Source organism: Bidens hawaiensis, unplaced genomic scaffold (assembly GCF_021521415.1).
Source record: "Bidens hawaiensis isolate Kalapana, Puna unplaced genomic scaffold, B.hawaiensis_p1.1 tig00000760_1, whole genome shotgun sequence".
NCBI classification, from domain to species: domain Eukaryota; kingdom Viridiplantae; phylum Streptophyta; class Magnoliopsida; order Asterales; family Asteraceae; genus Bidens; species Bidens hawaiensis.
Window position 1 is genome coordinate 4014308 of NW_027491043.1, and position 23061 is coordinate 4037368.

General features: G+C 36.7%; 1 pseudogene; it reads left to right on the forward strand.

Annotated features, from left to right (window-relative positions):
• Nucleotides 1–2851: 2851 nt before the first annotated feature.
• LOC143533681 (large ribosomal subunit protein uL18-like) lies at nucleotides 2852–22760 on the forward strand (annotated as a pseudogene).
• Nucleotides 22761–23061: the final 301 nt, after the last annotated feature.

A 23061-nucleotide genomic window follows, 5' to 3' on the forward strand; every position in this document is an offset into this window, starting at 1 on the left:
TACCTGATGGATTTCAGGATCGTAGAGATGAGTAGGAGGTTTTAGGTACTTTTGATAATTTTAGTTGACAACTTTATTTTGATTAGGCTGTTATTTTGAGATTAAACATATGACAAATTATGATATATTATTGTCTATTATTATATTTATGTTATTATTATGTTGGTGTAAATGAGATACCATTGCATATTAATAAAATTTAGCATTTCAAATAGAGTTGCATTTACTTTTAAAAAAAGGTGCATTTTTTGTAACTAAAAACCATAAAAAAGTGTTGCATTTGATGTGAAAAAAGTTGCTTCAAAGTGTAGCAAAGGCTGCTTTTAACATTGCAAATGTTGCATTTGTGTGTTAGAAAAGTTGCATTTAAAGTAAAAAAGGTTGCATTAGCATGTTAAAAGGTTGCATCCTAAAAAGGTTGCATTTGAGTAGTAAATGCAACACTTTAAGAAAAAGTTGCGTTATCTAATAAAAAGGTTGCATTAAATTTAATGCAACTTCACCTAATGCAGCCCTTGATAAAATGTTGCATTAGGCCTAATGCAACTTTTTATAGGCCTAGTGCAACTTTTTACCGGGGTTTCAATAGCTTCATTTTCTTGTAGTGACAATTGGTTTGTGAGTATTATTTTTTTGCTTGTCGATGTCCAACTAGCTTGTATATTAATGAAGTACACCAAAATTTGGTGGAAGATTAAGGGGGTGTTTGGATTCCTTATTTTATCTCCATATAACTTTTTAATAAGTTAATAAGTTACAATATTGTAACTTATGAAACTTTTTCTCTCACAATATAAGCAATCCCATACACCTTATTACTTTTCAAAAAATTAATTAGTTATAAGTTGGTGAAAATAAGCAATCCCAAACACCCCCTAAGTTTCTTTTTTAAACAGGGGGGGGGGTTCTAAAATTTACTTATTTGCTTATTCGTTTGTTGAAAAGCAAAATCTGTTTGGTAAAACTTCCCTAAAAGCTTCAAAATTGAGTTTTTCGAAAGTGCCTTTTACTTTCAAAAAATAAATATACTCGGTGCATTTTCTTACCGATGGCTTCAAATTACCCTAAGAACCTACCTGCTTCAGTAAATGGTTCAAACATCTATATGCAGAAATAACAAAGATCGTAAAAATATGTCATGTGCTGATTACAATATTACGTATGTGAAGATAGATAATAATATAAAATCCCACATAATCTCCACATTTTTGTGTCTATCAAACACAATTCTCGTTATGATAGTATTTTGACTTTGTATCGTTGTATGCATGTATATAACTTAATTAATTCCATATTAGAAGGTCTAATAATCACCCTTGAGCCTTTGGACTAGTGATATGGTATAATCGAGCTTAAATTGTACCACAAGAAACATAAAAGTCTAGCTAGGGACTGTACTTGACTGATAACAACTGCCTGAATATCTTAAAACCCTAGGATTGAAAACAAACAATCATAGCCGTCCATCTTATATATCTTGATGGTGTTGTAGGGTTTTGAATAATACTACACTATACTATACTACTTAAATAAATACATAAATGCTTCCAAAATCTCTGTTTCGCTGCCTCTGATTTCTCAGTATCCAGGATCAGCCAAGGTCTCCATCATACTCTCAGTTCTCAATTTCAATACACACGCATTCAACTAAAATGTTGTATCTGGATCAGTTGAATCTATATTCATATATTTATTATTTGATAATTATGCAATGATTACACAGAATTGCATATATATATATATATATATATATATATATATATATATATATATATATAGTTTTTTGTTTTTGTTATACATCAACTGCAACACATTTTCTGTAATTTGAAAATTATTATGCGTCAAGTTGGCTGGTCATATGAATAACAGGCCAGCAATTTTTATTTTTAGTAGTTTTGCAATCCAGTGTTAGATTTCTGTTGGTTCATATATATTTGAGTTCAACAAGATTTTAATGGTAGTGGTTGATGGAGTACAGACATTTGCAGCCTAATTTATGCAAATTGTGCACTTTTAGTTTATGATCATATAGTTATGCTATTTTCTGAACCGTATTTTATCTTCTACTTAATTGAAACGTGCTTTACCGTGCATACATCTGTCACTCCTTTAACCAGTTGTCATGTTTGTATGTTATGACTACGTATAAATATGGCTTGCTTGATTATGCTTAACAGTTATGTTTTTCTTTCATTTTTATCATGGATTTGGATGCTAATTTTCTTTCTATAATTGTTCAAATTTTGGAGGCTTTTGTCAAAGCCCAGAAGTCAAGACCCTATCAAACGGTTTCAAGTCAAGTTTAAAAGAAGAGGTAGTTATATCTTTCTTGTTAGTTGTTTCATAATTCACGTCCTTCAATTAGTAGCATATGCAAACCCCTTTTGTTTTCACTTGTTGCCAGAGGGCAAGACCGATTATCGCGCAAGAATCCGCATGATTAACCAAGATAAAAACAAGTACAACACACCAAAGTACCGTTTTGTTGTGCGATTTGTATCCTTCCTGTTTTTTTCTCTTTTTCCAGTCATTTTTTTCTGTTTTTTTTTTCAGTTTTTTTTTTTCTTGTTATGCTTTCTTTATAAAGGGGTTGTTTCTTAATGATGAGATTAGACCAATAAGGATATAATTGCACAAATTGTGTCTGCAAGTATTGCTGGAGATATGGTTCTTGCATCAGCATATGCCCATGAACTACCTCCCTATGGTCTTAAAGTTGGGCTCACAAATTATGCTGCATGTATTTTTACATTTACAAATTTCATTTATTTTTTTTAAAGAATCAGTCAACAACTATTCTTAAAATGCAGCCTACTGCACTGGGCTTCTGTTGGCTCGTCGTGTGCTGAAGATGCTTGAAATGGACGAGGAGTACTAGGGAAATGTTGAGATATGCTAATATGTTACTTGTTTTTGAATTCTTAAATATAATTCATAATCATGGTGATTGTTTGGCCCCGTTCCCGGAAACCCTGCCTTGGCGTTGGATTTACTCATAAACACAGTTCTAAAATCAGAGTTAATTAAAACTTTCGCGGAATAATTAAAAACTTCATGCATTACATTACAAAACATCGAATCTTGTCTTAACATACAAATTATCCATTCATAGACATAACATAAAACAGTCATGACGCTTCTTCATAGATACCTGTCTCTTTAGCTCATGCCATGTGTCCCTCCTCAAGCCAGCTGCTTCAACCTATTTGCCTGTGTCCATACTAAAAGTCAGCTACGCTGAGTGAGTTCTAGTTAAGCAGGTACATACATTTCATTCTCATTCTTTACATTCTTACTTCCATACATTCCTACTTTTACTTACCTTCATTATTTTATATATACATAACCTTCCTACGTTTTTAAAGAGCATTTCGCTCTATAACCTTCGCATATATTATTAGGGTATGCAACCCTTCATTCTTCGCCTATATTATTAGGGTAGGCAACCCTTTATTCTTCGCCTATATTATTAGGGTAGGTAACCCTTAATTCTTCAGCTCTACATATCATACATACCCTTCATACACTACACATATCGTACATACCTTTCTTTCATTAGTTATATCTGTTCTCATATACCTCTTCACACATACGTTTAACTCTTTTTACACTAATTAGGTATATTTATAAACATTCATACGGCATACACTTACCACTTAAGGTAAGTGTATTAACTAATCACATTGAGTATGCACACAGCCCCAAAACATAACACAGAAATGGGGCTAGAAACTCACCTGGAGTCGGTTTCTCTCACCGTTAATGGTAACGCCCTTCTTTAGTTGTGTACGGCTAACTGTACAATACATTACACGTGTCAATTATCTATTACCACTACTTCCTACATTTAAGTTTACGAACCCTCAACTAACGGGGGTCAGGGGGCAGCGCCCCTGGTAGCGGGGTCTAGGGGCGGCAGCCCCAAGCAGGGTCCAAGGGGCAGAGCCTTTGGTTGGGGTTGAGCTGCCAGGTCAGCTCGGAAAAATTTTATTTTCATTAACGGTCCTTTAACAAAAACGCATCCGAAAATTAGTTTCATGAAATTTCGCATGGGAATTTCGCTTTGCATGGTCATGCGATGCGAAACAACCTTTTTCGCTCCGTATGGCTGTGCGATGCGAAATTACCTTTTTCTTTGCTTTTACCATTTTAAAGCCATTTTTCTCCTTATTTCCTCCTTAGGACCCGGTTTTACCCTTTTTATGGGTTTTGGGTCGTACCAACTTTGTATACCCGTGTTTTATGAGGTCCTCGTGAGGCTAAGACTCACCAAGTTTATGTTTTTCTTACATCCTACAACCCGATCTACTAAGATATCGATTTGCATGTCGAACTCAACCACAAAACTTAACCTTGTTGGCTAAAACTGTAAGGCCCCGAACCCCGGGAACCCTACAGTTGGTAATCATAGAAAACACTTGTAAAAATATTTAAACTTAAAAATGATTCATTTCATTAAAATAAGCAATTCAGAGTATAATTCAGCGGAAAACATAAATAATAAAATAAATTCCCAAAACCCGGGAATTTTGCCCAAAATCAACGTAGTTATCTTTAAATAAAAAATTTTAAAAATAAATGTTTAATAGTAAAACTTCAATTCCCGTATGCCCTTCACCGTCCAAGTAGCTTCGTGCACGTCCGTGCGATAAGGCATCCTCTTCCTAACCTGAAACTCACACTAACATGCACACAAAGTCAGCTTGAGCTGAGTGAGTCCAATTTTTAAGTAAATAATATCATTACCAAAAGTTTTAAAACGTAAAAAGGGTGCATCCATCAAATCATCATTACCGAAAAGTAAAAATCCTCATACGTACATATACAAAATGTATATGTAAACATCCTTTCAATTACATTTCTATATATATCACAGTATATATGTATAACATCCACGTATAACATCAGGGTCGAGCAAACGTACAACCCAAACACGTAACATCAGTGCATGCAAATACAAAGTAGGCATACACAACATCAGTAGTCGAAACGACTACAACATCGCCAGATATAGGCCAAGCAATAATGTATATACATATATATTTAACATCCCAAGGCCTACCATATGCTAGCAAGCCTATATAAATTCGTTTAAAATATTTTATCATGTAAGAAAACACTTAGGTGTGCATGCTAGCCCAAAAGTAAAAAGAGTAAAAAGGGCTTCATGAACTCACCTGAAATCAACCTGCAATGAGCTAGGAAATTCCTAAGTGCACGATCACAAGCAAGGGCCTGTAAATTATACACAACACGTTACTAGACTAGACCGTAAGAACACTCTTGCCTAATGGGCCGTTCAAGCCCAACACTTTGGCCCTAGGCCCAACACTTGGCCCGAGGCCCAACAACTTGGCCCGAGGCCCAACACTGGGCCCAATACCCAACCACTTGGCCCAAGGCCCAACCACTTGGCCCAAGGACAATCAAATCGGGTCGAATGCGCGTGTAATAAACCTTAAAACCATTTATTAACGAATCAGCCCCGAATGGACCAAATTCCATTTTAAATCTTTTCATTCATCAAGATTATGTCACTCGAGTTGATAGGGTTGACGGTTCCTTTTTACAACTCTTACTTTAACGTTTAAACGAAAATTCGCGCTCCGCCGGCTCGATTGACGAAGCACTAACCACAACAGCCCCGAGCATAAAAAAATAATTTTTCCACAGCCCTTAAAACCCCCTAGGGCTGTACAAACTTATTCGGTCGGTCACCTGATCAATTAACGCATCAAACTCAACAATTTGCAATTCTACACCCGATAAACCCTAGTTTTCGAACTAAAATCGATTGACCGACCTAAACACCTCCAATGACCACGAAATTTTAGTATGATGTAAATGCCATACCTGGGGATCTTTCTACACCGGAAACTCTAATTTTTTATCCACGGGAAGTGGGTCAATTACACCTTGGCCGAAAATATGTCCAACGAAAAGTTTCGGCAAAATTGAGCATCAAAACGATTAGGGGTGAAAAAAAAGAGTGTTGGGGTTTGTAGTACATACCTTGAACTACTTATAGGAGCTTGTAATCGATCAAAAAGTCGAAGCAAGGAAGGGAGGGGGTGGCTAGACCTAACCGATCGCAAACAGCAGCTAGGGTTTTTCTTTTTTTGTTTTTTTTTGTTTATGATATATTGCAAATATGTTTCATCGAAGTCCCTCGAATTTGCAAGATTTGGCGACTTGTAAGGAAGGTTAAGTGTTTTTAAGGTAGCGGGGATGGCGTAAAGGCTCCCGAGAAACGTCGGTTAAGTCCTGGGAGTTATACATACTCTACAATCTTTAATTCTTGAAACCGGAATTAACGGGCGTTACAAAAACTCACCTTTGGCTTCGGGTTTGGTTCGGATCTGGACAACTCGAGGATCTGGACGTGATTCTTGTTGTTTGAAGACACTTGATCACCAAGATCTTCCTTACTTTAGCCCGGAATCGGATTCGGGTCTTGAGAGAGAGTATGTGTGTGTTCTAGGGAGTGTGTGTGTGTTGTGGGAAGAAATGGTGAAGGGATGAGGTGGATGGCCTTATATAGAGAGCTAAGGACCCCACCACCCACTTCCTTCACCAATCCTAATCCTTATCCAAAAATAAACACACACACATTTAAACGAGCGACTCACACGAATCAATAATTTTCTTTTATTTAGTAATCTCGTAATACGGATGTTACAGTGATTAATGTTAACTAAGATATTCAAATATGTAGGCGTCTGGTGAAGATTACTCGGTTGAACCTGCTGAAAGTCGAAGGCCGTTTAGGGCTCTTTTGGATTAAGTTTAACTCACCAAAAATATTTTCAATTCATCTTAAGAAAAGCAAAAACAAATCATTTGATTTACCAAAAAGATTTTATATTACTTTTAAGAAAATCTAAAATGAATTGTCCCGTTTAGAGGGAGCTCCTTCATAGAGGGGGTCGATTATTTTAAACTTTTAATTAAGAACTTGATCCGACCTATTGGAAAGTGATAGTACATTAGTATGTAATGATCCTAGCGCGTTAAAAGAGTAGGACAAAAGGCTACAAGGTCATTCATAGATGTGTAGATAGGCTTGACAAACAAGTAAGTGTTGTGTGATATAAACTTAAACTATTGCCATTGCTAGTGGCTATACGTTTAAGAAGCGGTTGCATGATTCCGTGAAGTCATATTCATGAAGGCAAAAATGTATTACACATGTCATACCCAAGCCTTTCTTTACCTGATCACAGTTATCTTATGAAGTAAGTGTCAGTTTTACTTTTCATTTGAGTCAAGAAAAGCCTCATAGAAAGGCAAGAAAAAGGAAAAACAAAAGAGAGAAAAAGTGGAGATGGAGAGAAAGAAACTTTATTTCCCTTGAGTTGTCTTTGAATTGTGTGGAGTTCTTATGGAGAAATGGGTAAAGTGGCCCTTATATAGGGAGCCCATTTCTCCAAAGTTTACAAAATAAACGTACCGAGTATGTATTACACCGACTAAAAGCAAATTAAAACGACATATACAATCCTAAAAACAATATAGAATATTGGCCCTACAATCTCCCTCTAGGATTGAGTATGTCGAGGAACCTTCGTCAAGTTTTTTGCTTCGTCTTTATTTCTTAAAACTAGTAGTTTTCTTGATCCAGTAGCTTGAACCAGATTGGATCTTGAACACTTCTTTATTTTCTAGTCTTGTAGACTTGAATTTCCATCTTATTTTTAGGAATGATCGGCAACAGCAAATTTTAGAAACATCAGATGCAGGAGGCTCGACATCTAATTTTCTTTTGTTGACTTTCTTGAGCCAACTGGTTTCTTTCCTTGTCTTCAGATACAATCAGTTCCTTTTTAAGTTCAACCACCAACTTTCACGTTCTCGTTTTCTTTTAAGCGCTTCAATATCTGCAACTCCAAGCAGACTTGATCTTGATCTACCTGTCCATGTATAGCTACATAAAACTTAGAACGATAAGATTCGCTCACAGACCCTCTCGAGGGTCAAGAAGAAATCGTTCATAGGCCCTCCCAATTTCAGTCCCTCAACTTGTAAATGATTTGTTTAAGTCCTAGATTTCCAACGAACTTTGCATGAACGACCTTGACAACAAAACACATGATTTTGAATGAAGCAAAGTTTAACAAAATATGTACGAACATAATAAATACTTAAAATATTTTTGGCATTTTCATATATTTTAAAAATAATGAAAATATATACATAACATTTTGAAGTTAAAACTAAAATAAAACAAAATCAAAATAAACAATAAAAGATAGGAGTAAAGATGAAATTAATATTATTTATCAACAATATTTACAAAATTTTCTAATGATTTTAATATTTTTGTGAGAAAGATCACAACATGAAATCATATTGATTTGCAAAGCCCTAGATCACATTTCCATTTTGATATTATTATGTCACAATTTCATCACCGACTGTAGATATTGTCCGTTTGTTTAACTTGACAAGTTTTTTGATGCGAAAGTGATACGTTTAAAGTACAATTAGGCACGGTGCTTATGTGGTCCCCACTTAATCAGACATGTTACTTATTCCATCGTATCTCGGGCTTAATTTGTGTTAACATATCACCTCAACCTGAGTTAAACCTTTCTTATTTGATCACAGTACTCTTATTAGCATACTTGACACTTTATGCTTTATTTTTGCACACTTGACTCAATGTAGAAAGATTAAACGAAAGCAGAAGATTCAGGGCCTTAACAATCAAGTCTTGTATGACTACAAACAGAGAAAGTCCAAAGCTTGAATCAAAATAAATGAAGAAATAAAGTAGAAGTTAAAATCCTAAGATGGTCTCTTTTTCGACTCTTTTTCTTGATTTTTCTTTTGTTTTTCTGTTTTTCTTTTTCTTTTATTGACTCTTTTTCTTTTTCTTTTTTTTTTAACTTAAAGAAAAATTAAAAATTGACACATATTTCATAAGACAACTGTGATCAGGTAAAGAGAGGCTTGGGTATGACATGTATAATTGCATTTCTGCCTTCATGAATATGACTTCACGGAATCATGCAACCGCTTCATAATCATATATCCACTACTACCGGCAGGACTTTAGGTTTATATCACTCGACCCTTACTTGTTTATCAAGCCTATCTACACATCTGTGAGAAATTTTGTAGACTTTTGATCTACTCTTTTCATGCCCTAGGATCATTGTATATCAATGTACTATCATTTTCCAATGGTCGGATCAATTTCTCAAAATTTGAAAATTTTAATTATCCGACTCCCTCTAAACAGGAGCTCCCTCTAAACGGGACAATTCCTTTTCGATTTTCTTAAAAGTAATATAAAATCTTTTTGGTAAATCAAATGATTTGTTTTTGCTTTTCTTAAGATGAATTGAAAATATTTTTGGTGAGTTGAACTTAACTCATTTTCTCCCTCTAAAATTGTGACATATTTGAAAAATATTTACAATTTTATATACAAAAATATAGATAGGTTGTTTTAATCAAAATTGATCATGCCGAGCGATTCGACCAGAAATTCAAATTGGGCATGATCGATGGCTTTAGTGAAAAGGTCAGCAAAGTTGTTGTCAGATGGACTATCTTAAGCATGCATTATCATATTGTATAACAAATTTGAAGAGATTCAAACCGAGATCCAACAGCTGATGCTGGATCCATCACTTGAGAGAAACAGTTGGACGAGGTTGGTTTGAGAAACGCTCGAAAAGTTGTTGTTGAACCATTTAAACAAGGCTTCCTTTCCATGAAGTTTGTCCTCCCATGTCGCTTATGAAAGACTCGAATCTGCCATCAAATGGTTTAGCATCAAATAGCAAGGGTTCGTCTCCCATCATATGCCGGGTGCAATTACTATCTATGTACCTAATACTATTGATAGTTCTCCTTGATTGACCCTGCATGCACTAAGCGTTCAAATAGACATGGATTCCTGGGATACTTTTGTCCCGGTAAGGTCAACCGTAAATCGACCAAACTTGATTTTATTTCCTGAAAACCATTTATTTCTTGTTGGATCCTCACTTGATGAAGAACAGTCCTTAGGAATCCAAGTAAAAACGCGTTCCTTGGTTTTGGAAATTTTGGACTTTTCTTTTCTTGATCTTGAAACTGTTTTTGGTGAATCCTCAGACTTTACAGTTTTAGGATCCTTTTTGATTTTATCCTTCTTGGTTTTCCAAAAAGGTTTCTTTTTGTGTTTTACTTTATTTACTTTGGATCTCACATCCATTTCACTGGGTTCACTATCAGCTTGATCAGTCCTTGAATCAGGGCTACAAAAAACTTCTTTTGGGGACTGACTAAGCCGCCTTTGAATATCAAGCTGTTGCATGAACCAGTGCTTGCAATGTCTTGAAAGGTGAGAAGAGTGACCACACACAAAACAACACTTTCTCTTGGGAGTGCCAAAGAACTCATCTAAACTATAATGTTGTTGGTGTGGTGGGAAAGGTGATCCTTGGAAAGGAAGATGATTATAAAACACGTTTGTGTAATATGGATCAACAAAATTTTGTTGATAATGACCATAGTAGTTGTCACAGAAGTTGTATGGCTGAGGATTTCTAAATTGATTGGTTGTTTGAGAAAATGATCGTTTATTTGGTGGAACATATTTACACGAAGTACTTGTCTTTTCATTTTCAAAAACTTTGCTTTTACTTGAATTGTCCTCAGTCTCATAACTTGATGATGAACAACTTGATATGTTCACCTCTGTAAGTCCTGTGGAGGATCTTTCAATATGATATCAACTTATCTTAATGTTGGTGCGGAAATCCAACACAAGATGATACAAGAGTAAGTATAAAGAACACAAAATATTGCTTCAAAACACACGATATGATTAACGTCGGGTGCTTAAGCACAATGTTTACAATACTCGTCTAATGTATCTATGATACTAGACGGCCAAAATCACACATACGTCCCTCTCCTAAACCCTATACAAGATATCTATAAATAGGGTAGCCAACATACCAGCCCAACAAAAGCCCAAAGCCCATCGAGAACCATAAGGTTCTCGGCTTACATACAAAACATGAAACCGGAATTAACTAAGTGCAAACCATCAAGTATAGACCCAACAATCTCCCCCTTGGTTTGTAGCTTAGTTGTTAATCATACTCCATAATTTCAACATCAGCATCCTTTAGGCCGCCTGCCCAATAACCAGTTCTGATAATGGAAGCCACCATCCTTGTGTATTCTTTTGCAGTGGCTTCAAAGAGTGGATCAACAATGATTTGAAATTTGTTGAGGGTCTTGATATCTCGTTCTCCAAGCTTGAGCAAGTCCCTTGGATCGACAAATTTGTATTGCCCCTTACCTTTATGCAACCGTATGATAACAGTAGCAGACATACTATCGAACGTCCAGAATCTCATGTTCTCCAAGGTTCCATCAGGTATTACATCAGGTACAGGAATATGAGTAGCCTTCTTTGTTGCTGGCCACATCACGTTTATCATAGTTTTTCCCGTCTTGGGATCTTTTACACCTTTGGCCTTTTTCAAAAATGATTCAGCAGTGGTCATCTTCGGAAAGCCTCTATCCACCTGGTTTCTGAGAAAATTCCAGAATCAGTTCCTCTCTTATCATTGGTTGGATTGTGGAATGATGCATTGATGAGGTCACTAAGATCCACTTTTGTCCAAGACCCAAAATCTTTCATTCGCTTGTAGTATTCAGTGTTCCCAGATCTTCGTTTAACCCACCACATGTTCTTTTCAGCGTCAAATATCCAAGACATAACTCCAAACGATCACCATATTTATCTGAAAAACCCTTGTTAAAAGTAATAACAAATCTATCGGGATGATCGGAGGATTCAACATTCTGATTTGAGTTCTTCATAATCATAATCTTCTATTGAAGTCGATCCGATCTCTCATTTGTCATTAGAGGTGCTGACATGTATTGTCTCAATGTCTCGAATTCATCTATGTTTTCAACAGAATGACCACCAGAAATGTCGCCTTGATCTGTATTGGGAGTTGTTGAAGTGACATCAGCACCACTCTTGAAATCATCTCCAAATTTCTGAACAAGTTTTTGTTGAAGATCAAGATATATAGCAGTTAGTTCTCCCATACTAGACTCAAGCTCTTGCATCTTGGAATCTTTAGCAGAGTTACTGGCTTCAAGTTCTTGAATATGGACATCTTTTTGACAACCGAATCTTGTTCGAGCTCAAACACTCGACGCTGCAAAGCTTTAACGTCTATCGGTTCAGCTTCCAATGCAATCCCCTTTCCCTTACTCTGGAAAAATTGTTCCTGCATAGCAAAAATATGGGCAACCTTCTCGGAAACACTGGAGCTTGACTGACCCTGATTTGCGGGGTCGGATGATCCAGATGGAATATCAACATGTGGAATATTGGCCTCAAAATCAAACTCTTGTGCAATATCATCAAATGTCTGTTCCTGGGTCTGAAACTCGGCAGTTGATTGAGTGAAGTCAACGTGAATCTCAGGAACTGCTGACTCTTGTGGTTGTTGTTGGCTTGTTGTTGGTGTTGCAGATTCATGAATCAGAATGCCTGATCTTGGATCTCTTTTCCTTCTTTTTCATGGAACTAGATCAGCATCTGAATCCTCTGGCATATCTTCATCTTGGTTTTCAGCAACTGTATGAGGAGGCTTCAAAGCAGTTGACTGAAGTAATTCTTTAAACTTCTCAAACTCTAGTAACTGTTCAGCAGACGGAGCAGTCTCCGTTATACGGTGTTCAGACTCCAATTGTTGTACGGGACTCTCCTCATCTTCATCATCAGAACTAATTTCAAGAACGGCAGTACGCCTCTGAACTGGCGCCACATGCTCTTCAGCAACCTGAGCTGTCACCGGGACATTCTCTGTTTCAGCAAAGTGGCCGAACTTAATTAGCCCATGAATGCCTTGATAGAAGACCTTTGCTCCTTTTCTTGATTGCTTCATCAACCCAAAGGTGTTAGGTCCTAGTGACTTCATATCCAGTGTCTCAACAGATTTAACAAGATCAGTGTAATGTGAATCAAGAATCATCTGTAGAAATCGAGGATACATAAGAAACATCTCTTTCTTCTTTCCCTTCAGATTGCTCATCATCTCATCAAAAACGAACTTGGAATAATTGTAATTCCAATCCATGATCAGAGCAACAACAGCTGACATCTGCGTGTGGGAAATCTCATCTGAACCTCCTTTTCGTCCCAACACACATGTAAAGAATGTGTGTATCAGAAATCTCCAGTATAGGTGAAACAACTTCTTGAATGCAGGAAGGTAGGATCCTTCGTAGCCCATTCTTGTAAGGACCTCAGAAATAACAGCAATTGAATACTCTGTTGGGTAATCAGGTTGATCTCCAAATAAGAGCACTTCTCATAAAATAGCCTTTGTGATGACGACCGGCCGTTTCTGTACTGTGGAATCAATACACACAACTCCACCTGGTCCTCGGTGGTTGATTGATGCATTATTCCAGAAGTCCGTAATCATTCTCTTGCAAATGACAAGACTTTCTCGCAAGGCGTGGGAAATCCTGCAAGTATTGAGGCCAACGATTATGGACTTGAACTCCTTGTGTGCTGGAGGGGGATCAAACAAGTATCCAGTTATATTGTGAGTATCAACGAACTTTAGAGGAGCTTGATCAGCCATTTCTGCAACAAACGAGCTAAATTAGTGAATGTTTTCACAACTCGAATAACAATCACGAGTTCAAGAACATCAATTTTAATTTCTCAAGCGAGATTTAGTAATGTAATTTGATGATTGGTTTGTCCAAATTTGCTGACTTTTGTTCATGTAAAGAGATTTCGGTTAAAGTATGAAGTTTTCGGTCAGGGACAGGAGATCTCGGTCAACCAAAGTCAACCGAGAATCATTTAGGTAACCGTGAGTTTTTCGGTCAAACCGCCAACGAAAAAAAACTTTTTGAATTCCGCCTAGAACCCCGTGTCATCCCTTCCGAATGACCAAAGTCTCCAATCCACCATGGAACCTGCACTAATTTCTCAAAACCATCACAATGGTCTCAATCAAAATCGACGACCAAACCGATTAATATCATCTCATCTCAACCAATCCTACTAAGATTATCACAGTGGTGACAAGTTGCATCCTCGATCGACATCATACCTGTACTCGCACACAAATAAACTTAAGTGCAAACTGTCTTGATTTTAATGCAAGATATTAGGGTTTTCGGCCAGATGAGTTTTCTTCAGAGAGAGACAGTTATGAGAATAATAATTTTAATTAGAAAATCCATTTATATGCCAAACTTCATGGGCCGAGAACCCTCATGGACCAATAGATGAGCCCAGATTACAAACCTTAGCCCAAATAAATGGTCCATGACATTTTGCAATCATCAAAACAAATCCCGATTTATGAAAATTGATTTTTTAAGACATTTGTTTCGACATGAGTAAACATGAGGTAAAAAAAACAAAATTAAAAAATAGGAAGATTAAAATAAACTTAAACTAAAACAAAATTTACCTATCCAGTCTTTAGAAAATCAACATATATTGGGATCAAATTTTAGCTATTTAAAAAAGAACGAACCACCTTTTTATGAAAATATCCGAACATGAAATCATATTGATTAGGGTACTTTCACAATGATTCATTTTCAGCATTATTATGACATAGTGAAAAGGTTGATAGCTGGTAAATTTTTCATGATTTTCATTGCGCCAGTGATATGATTATGTTCAATTAGGCATAAATCTTACATGGACATCACTTATGGACCTCTGATGCCCCATATCTATTCTCAAGGCGTATTTGGCTTTCTCCAGATCACCCCAATTTGACTCCAATCCCTTAGTACTTGATCAAAATACTTTTCTCTATACAAAATGATTTTAACCTTTAAGGTTGAACGTTGGACTTACATGCCATCCGGACTTACAAGCCTTACATTCAGGATGTTTAGGACTTATTTGAATGCCCCAACCCTGTAGTTCCTTGAGGCCCCTTTATGCTTTTAGAAAACAATCTTATGAATTTTTTTTTTCTGGCATAAATGAAACATAATCTTTTTGGCGATCAAGACACTAACGGGCTCGTGTATGACTGGTAATTGCTTTTCTGCCTATCATTCGGAGAGATGTAACTAGGAACATACAAATATCTTCAAAATGACTCTCCACAATAAGTTTAGCAGATTTAGTTTATATCACTTCGAACTTTTAATTATCATGGAAAACTACCGTACACATCAATGATTAATCACAAGCCTTTTTAGCCTAATAACTTCACACGATAGGCACTCAAAATCACTCTATCTATCATTTCTCAAAGGTTGGATCAATTTTCATTTAAAAAAAACTTTATGCTTCTGAAAAGTTTTTAGTTGAATAATAATATCACTTCCCAGATGATACCCCAAGACGATTTAAACTCAATCACCCCAGCTGCCTTAGTTTTCAGGTGAATGGCTATCCTATGTGTCTACAGGTAGACGATAGGACCAAACACATAATAAAATGTGTCCTTCAAACTTTAGGTGGCCGATATAACTTTCAGTGAGGGAATTTAAAGGGATAGTTAAATCAAAACCAAATTTTTTTTAATGAATATTTAGTCGCCCTGGTCACTTTCAGTCCTAAGGTTAATGGCTATCCCTAGAGTTAAACATTGATGACGGGACCAAACATATGAAATATATCCGTTGAACTTGAGTGGCCAGCATGATTTTAAGCAAAGAAACAATATATATATATATATATATATATATATATATATATATATATATATATTTTAATTAGACACACACACTTTTTTTGTATTTTTCTTTTTCTCCTCCTAAATTTGTACAGAAATTATGACACGAAAAAAATTTATGTACACAATTTACACCTCAAAAATACTCAGTCATCAAAACGCAGCATTTTAAGAAATCCCACAAGCACATTAAATCTGGCTATTCTGACCGGTTTTGTAAATAGGTCCGCCACGTTATTATCAGTGTGGACCTGTTCAAGTTGAATCAGTTTCCAGTCGTAACTGTCACGAATAAAATGAACCTTGATGTCAATGTGCTTCGTTTTGGAATGCTGAACGGGATTTTTAACAATCGCAATAGCAACATCATTATCACAAAATATGGGAGTGTTAAGAAATTCAAAACCGTAATCCAGCAATTGATGTTGCATCCAGATAACCTGTGAACAGCACGCTGACGCAGCAACATACTCCGCCTAGGCAGTTGAAGTGGACACCGTTTGTTGTTTCTTGCACTGCCATGAAATGAGACGATCTCCTAGAAACTGGCATCCGGCAGATGTGGATTTCCTGTCAATGTCATTTCCACCATAATTGCTATCAGCAAAAGCATAAAGATCAAATTCTAAGTTTTTGGGATACCAAAGACCTAACTTCGGTTGTCCCTTCAGATATTTAAATATACGTTTAACAGCAATTAAATGAGAGAGTTTAGGATTAGTCTGGAAGCGAGCCCATTGACATACTGCAAACATGATGTCTGGACGACTGGCGGTGAGATACATCAGAGACCCGATCATCGATCGATAGTACGTTTGATCTACGGGACTCCCTTTAGGATCAGATGTCAGAAGAGGCCTTTCTGCCATTGGAGTGGTGGCACTCTTGGAATCTTGAAATTCAAATTTTGCAAGCATATCTTCAATGTACTTTCCTTGATGCAGCAAAATTCCCGTCGAGCTCTGACAAACCTGCAAACCTAGAAATTTTGTCATCCCCCCCCAACGAGCTCATCTCAAACCTCTTCTTCATAACCTCTTCAAACTCTGAACACAGCGCAGCACTGGTAGAACCGAAAATAATGTCATCCACATAAATCTGCACCAGAATCAAATTTTTCCCGGCTGTTTTAAGGAACAAAGTTTGATCAATGGTTCCCCTTTCTTAACCATGTCCCAGAAGATGTGCCGTCAACGTAGCATACCATGCCCGAGGGGCTTGGTGAAGACCATATAGTGCTTTATCCAACTTGTAGACATGATTAGGATTCTTAAGGTCTACAAACCTCGGTGGCTGATCCACGTAAATCTCTTCCTTAACTTCACCATACAAAAATGCAGTCTTAACATCCATCTGATATACCGTGAATCCCATGAAAGACGCATAGGACAAAAAATCCGAATGGCCTCAAGTCTAGCTACAGGAGCATAGAATTTGGTGTAATCTAGCCCTTCAATCTGACGAAAACCACGAACAACTAACCGTGCCTTGTTTCTAACAATAACTCCCATGTCATCTTGCTTGTTTCGGAAAACCCATCTTGTATCGAGCGCTTTCTTTCCTTCTCGCAGTTCAACTAACTTCCACACTTTCAGTTTATCGAACTGATTCAACTCTTCATGCATGGCATCCACCCAACTTGGTTCTTGAAGAGCCATTTCCACCGACTTCGGCTCAATCTGAGAGATGAATCAAGAAAACAAACAACTGTTTATGTGTCCTGTCTGACTTCTGGTGGACACACCTGCTTCAAGAGAGCCGATAACATTCTCAATAGGATGATCTCGTTGGGTTCTTGTCGGAATTGGCTGTTAGGGAACATCTCCAACAGGAGATAAGTTAGATAGATTTTCACCGACATCAGTGAGTGGATTCTTCCATCCAAAAGCTGCCGTACTATGTGAGTACGAAGTGCTGTCAACGTATTCATTCGGAATGACATCGGGAAACAAAGCGCACCCGAAGATTTGACGAATAGGACTCTCCCCCTCAACTGCTGAATCATTTACTGAAGAGTTTGGAATATTCACGGTTTCTGTAACTTCTTTCGATTGGCTGACGGACGTAGGTGGTTTGTCATCAAGTGGTTCTGCGACATCATCATCCAACAGAGGAGATATGTGAGATACTGCATGTTAACCTTCTCTATCAGTATCTGCAGTGGCACCACCTGAAGTTTCTGTGTTGATGACTGGAACTACATTGAATGGCTTGAAGAGTTCATTGTGGTCGAACAACCAGTTCGGACCAACACGTGCATCAGTCTCGTTTTCTTCCAGCCAACGAACATCATAAGATTCAAGAATCTGTTTAGTTGACTTATTGTAGATTCTGTAGACGGTGTGACCAGCATACCCAACAAAGTAACAATCATCAGCTTTGGCACCAAACTTCGGAGTAGACTTAAGATTCAGTAGAGTACACGGACAACCAAAGGCTCTGAAGTGTGCAACAGTAGGCTTATGACCATAAACGATCTCATACGGAGTTTTCATTTTTGATTTGTTAATTATCACCCGATTCTGAACATAGCATGCCGTGTTGATGGCTTCAGCTCAGAAGAACACAGGCAATTTAGAATCACACAGCATGGTCCTTGCTGCCTCGATAAGAGTCTTGTTTCTCCTTTCAGCCACACCATTCTGTTGTGGTGTCCGAGCTGAGATGTACTACCCCCTTTTCTGAACAAAAATAATTCAATGAAGCATTCTTGAACTCCGTACCATTGTCAAAGCGAATTCCTTTTAGCTTCAGATTCAGCTGATTTTCCATCAGCACCACGAACCTCTTGATCAGCTCTGCAGTCTCACTCTTATTTGACAAGAAAAATACCCAAGTAAAACGTGAGTAATCATAAGTGATAACCAAACAATAAGAGCAGCGATAAAGACTTAAGACATGAACTGCACCAAAAAGATCCATATGCAATAGCTGAAAAACTGATGAGATGGTATTAATCAGTTTTGGCTTGTGAGATTTTCGATGATGCTTGCCCAGAGCATAAGCCACACATTTTTCAATGGTAACAAAATCTTTAACGGGTAATCCACGTACCAAATCATTTTTTAGCAAGACGATTCAGATTTTTCATATTAGCATGACCTAGACGACGATGCCAAAGCATTGCATTATGTTCAGACACTTTTGAGAACAAACAGGTTATTTCATCAGGAGCATTTTTGTTCATGTCGATCACGTAAGCTTTATCCTTTTTTTTGTGATCGAACAAGAATCCAGTCTTCAGGTATAATGATACCCGGTTTCAAAATCAAACACTCTCTTTTAGTAAAATGAGTTGAAAACCCTTTATCGCAGATTTGTGACACACTCAACAAACTATGCTTCAGCTCTGGAACAAAATTAACATTCTCAAACTTCAGAACACCGTTACTTACAGTACCCTTCTGTGTGATCTTCCCTTTTTCTCCACCCGCAAAGGACATATACCCACCATTAAAAGTTTGATACAAGAGTAAGTATAAAGAACACAAATTATTGCTTCAAAAAACACGTTATGATTAACATCGGGTGCTTAAGCACAATGTTTACAATACTCGTCTAATGTATCTATGATACTAGACGGCCAAAATCACACATACCTCCCTCTCCTAAACCCTATACAAGATATCTATAAATAGTGTAGCCAACATACCAGCCCAACAAAAGCCCAAAGCCCCTCGACAACCATAAGGTTCTCGGCTTACATACAAAACATGAAACCGGAATTAACTAAGTGCAAACCATCAAGTATAGACCCAACAACCTCAACAGGCCTACTTTCGTTGACACATTTTTCAACAAAAGTTTCATCACAAACGGTTTCATAATCTGATTCAGAAGAAGAACATTCATTTTCATTGCAAACGTTTGTACAACTACATCACTTGAATTTTCACAAAATACATAATTTGACCCTGACTTTAAACCTCCCAACATGGATTCACAAACTTCATTACAAACTGGATTGTTAATAGTTTTGGTTAGATCTACACATGATTCAAAACGTGGTTCTAACTTTTTTTTTAGCTTACAACCCAGGTTAACCGTCCCACACTCACCACCATTTACATCACCAGCTTCTACACAAGACACATTGATGTCAGATTTATCAGATGAGGACTGGAGCAGCAGTTTGAGAGGCAGCAGGAACAAATTTCACAGGCTTTGGTATTCTACCAACCCCGTATTCCATTTCCTCGTCTGGAAAAGTATTATAGCTAAAGTGGGGCAAGCTAGTGTAATTATCATTAATCGGTGGAGGTACCGTTGAATAATCATATCCTAGCCCCGCTTTAACTTTAGTACTTCTCTGGGCTCCAATAAGATCATCCAATTTCTCAGATGATGCTTCAAATCTTTCAACTTTCTTTTCCTTTTCCCTTTTTTCAGAAGCATCACGTTTCAAATTCTCAATTTCCTCTTTTAGTTCAGAAATTATATTTTTATAATAGATAACATCATGCTCCTTTATAGAAATCTTAAGTTTAAGATTTGCCACATCATCATGGTGAGTTTTAATCTTTTTAACGTAGATCTTGTCAGCTTTTACATATTCAGCATTTAACTGACAAAGTTTTGCATTTTCTTTCAAAACTTCGTCTTGATGATATCTATAGTATGTGACTTTGTTGATGCATGCTTGAGAACAAAGATTGTGATTTACCTCATCAGCTGGTGATGTGTTGGGAATGATAGGACATGCATGACTGCTTTTACCGGTAGCACTTGTCCCAACTTTATTACTTGTCCCAACTTTATTTTCTTTGGACTGATTGTTCATTTGGAGTTTATCTTCCATTATTTCAAAAGACTTGATGGTAAAAGCCAACTCTGAGAGTGTTATGGTATACAGGTTTGTGGTTCTTTTGATGGTAACCACATTGGTGTTCCATGTGTAAGGTAGTGAATTCAACAACTTCATGTTGATCTCAAACAAAACCATGGATGATACCGACACTACTCATTTTGGAGACGAGTGACTCAAATCTGTTGATGAGAGAGGCAACCGATTCTCCTTTAATATGTATAAACATGTTGAATTCTCCTTTTAATATTTTCTTTCGGCTTTCTCCCATATCCAGATTTCCTCCAAGTTTAGGTTCGTAAGACATTTTTTTTATTTAACTCGATAGTAGTCTTTTTTTTTTTTGGAGAAAGAGAAAAAAATTTTAAGTTTTTTTTTTTTTGCTATAGGGCCGAGTCGCTACAGTGCATGCGAAATCCTTTTTTCGCATGAGTTGCTACAGTGCCGAGTTGCTACAGTCATGCCATTTCTCCAAAGTTTACAAAATAAACGTACAAAATAAACGTACCGAGTATGTACTACACCGACTAGAAGCAAACTAAAACGACATATACAATCCTAAAATCAATATAGAATATTGGCCATACGGGTGTTCTTAGAACAACAACTGGTAACCGTGTTTTTGGTGCTCTCAAGATATATGGTTGTTTTTATTTTCACTTTCAGTAGACTGATATGCAGCCATGTAAATGAACTGAACTGTGTGACGAGGATTTTTTTTTTTTAGCTATAGAACGACATGAATGAGTGTCCTGTCCAACTGTAAGTCCATTAATGTTTGTGAGCGATCATATATCAAATTCGTTTATGTTTGTTTATTTGCATTCATTTATACTCGCTATTTTACGTTTGTTTGAGTTCTTTTGTATATGTTTGTTAATATATTCATTTGTTCTAGTTATTAGAAGTTTTAATAACTTGTACTTTTAATTGGTTTTAGATCAGTTATATTCGTATTTTACGTTCATGGACAGTTTGTTTATACTATTATCGAACATGTTCATTTTTTTAACGAACAATCTCAAACAAGAAAAGTAAACCTTGCCGTTTAGTTGTTTGTGTTGGATTGTTTGTTCGGTTAGAGTTAAACGAACATACTTTGTTCGTGTTAGTTTACAAGTTTAGATATTACCTTTTTTGATCATATGTCAGATCTAAACATTTCAAATTCAATATTTGGTTCAGGGTGCCTTGGATGGTGGAATCGATATCCCGCACAGTGAAAAGCGGTTTGCAGGATTTAACAAAGACGGCAAGCAACTTGATGCTGAGGTTCACGGTAAGTACATTTATGGGGGGCATGTTGCTTCCTACATGACGGTGGGTATACTGTTTAGTCTTTGACTATAGTTGACTTTGACCAGGTGAATAAGTGGTTTATTAACTATTTTATGGGTTGATATTTGACCCGTTCAGACTTTAATGGAAGACGAGCCTGAAAAGTATCAAACTCACTTTTCTCAGTACATCAAAGCTGAAGTTGAACCAGATAGCATTGAAGAGCTTTATAAAAAGGTGCATGCGGCTATTCGTGCGGACCCCACACCAAAGAAGGTTGAGAAGCAGCCTCCTAAGGAGCACAAGAGGTAACTGACCCTGGTTAAATTGTGTAACTCATTTATCTAACGAGTCAAACGGTTGTAACTGATGAATTATATGGATTGGCTTTAGGTATAATTTGAAGAAGTTGACGTATGATGAGAGGAAGTAGAAGCTTATTGAGAGGTTGAATGCTTTGAATGCGGCTGCTGGTAGGGACGATGTGATGATGATGATGATGATGATGATGATGATGATGATGATGATGATGATGATGATGAGGTGTTTAATGTTGAGTTGTTTGGGAAGAAGACACTTGTGGTGACTTCAGTTTTGTTTGCGTTGTTTTTTAGATTTCAAGACGAGAGATTTGGAGACATTGAAAGAAGAGATACCCGACAAGTTTTTTTATGTTCGATCTTTACTAGATGCGGTTTTTTGTCATTTTAACTTTTCCTGTGTCCCGACTATTCACAAACAAGTTAATAAAAAAAATTAAAAACAATTCAACTTCATAAAATCAAAGGAATCATAGTCATAAGAGTGCATCAAGTTTATGGCCAAGGTAAGACTTCCATCAATACATCCGTAGATGCAGTAAAAATGTCTATATTATTGTATTTCATCAACAAATAATCATTATATATGTGACTTTGACTCGTATATCGTTCATTTAAATTGTGTATCCATATTAATGATGGCAGCTCAATGTGTTGTGATATCTAGCATATGTAACTGATAATAATATCGCCGTATCAAGTTTTCATAGACAATTTTGCCATTTTAACTTTAAAGCCATATAGATAAAAAAAACATTGGCTTGGGAGGTTTGATAGATAGGCCACCAAATCAATCTCTCTTCATTCATACACGTGTTGTACTTGTTAATGGTTATCTGTAGAACTTTGTTCATCAAGCCACCCAATAGTTTTCAGAGATGTTCATATATCAACCAACCCAACGGTTATATATTGGTTGAAGATATATAGTATGGGCAAAGTGAATATGAGGATGTTACAC